A 317-nucleotide genomic window follows, 5' to 3' on the forward strand; every position below is an offset into this window, starting at 1 on the left:
GAATAGTGAAGGCCTGAGGTGGGGGAAAGGCAGCTTAGAAGAGGTCAATGGGGGAAAAAGGGAGATTTATGTAATAATTTCAACAATAAAGATTAAAAAATAAGTTGTAAATACACAAAAATAAACTCAGAATAGATAAAGGACTTAAACGTAAGAGGGGAAATGATAAAAATTTTAGAAGAAGGGTAACACAGCACAGATAGGTCTGACCCGCAATAGTACCTCAGGGCCCTCCCTAATCACTTCATTTATAATTTCTCAGAGAGAAGACTGGGGACGGTGGGTGGGAGGAGCTCAACCAAAAAACTTTACATATA

The sequence above is a fragment of the Myotis davidii genome, unplaced genomic scaffold (assembly GCF_000327345.1).
Source record: "Myotis davidii unplaced genomic scaffold, ASM32734v1 scaffold184, whole genome shotgun sequence".
In the NCBI taxonomy this organism is placed as follows: domain Eukaryota; kingdom Metazoa; phylum Chordata; class Mammalia; order Chiroptera; family Vespertilionidae; genus Myotis; species Myotis davidii.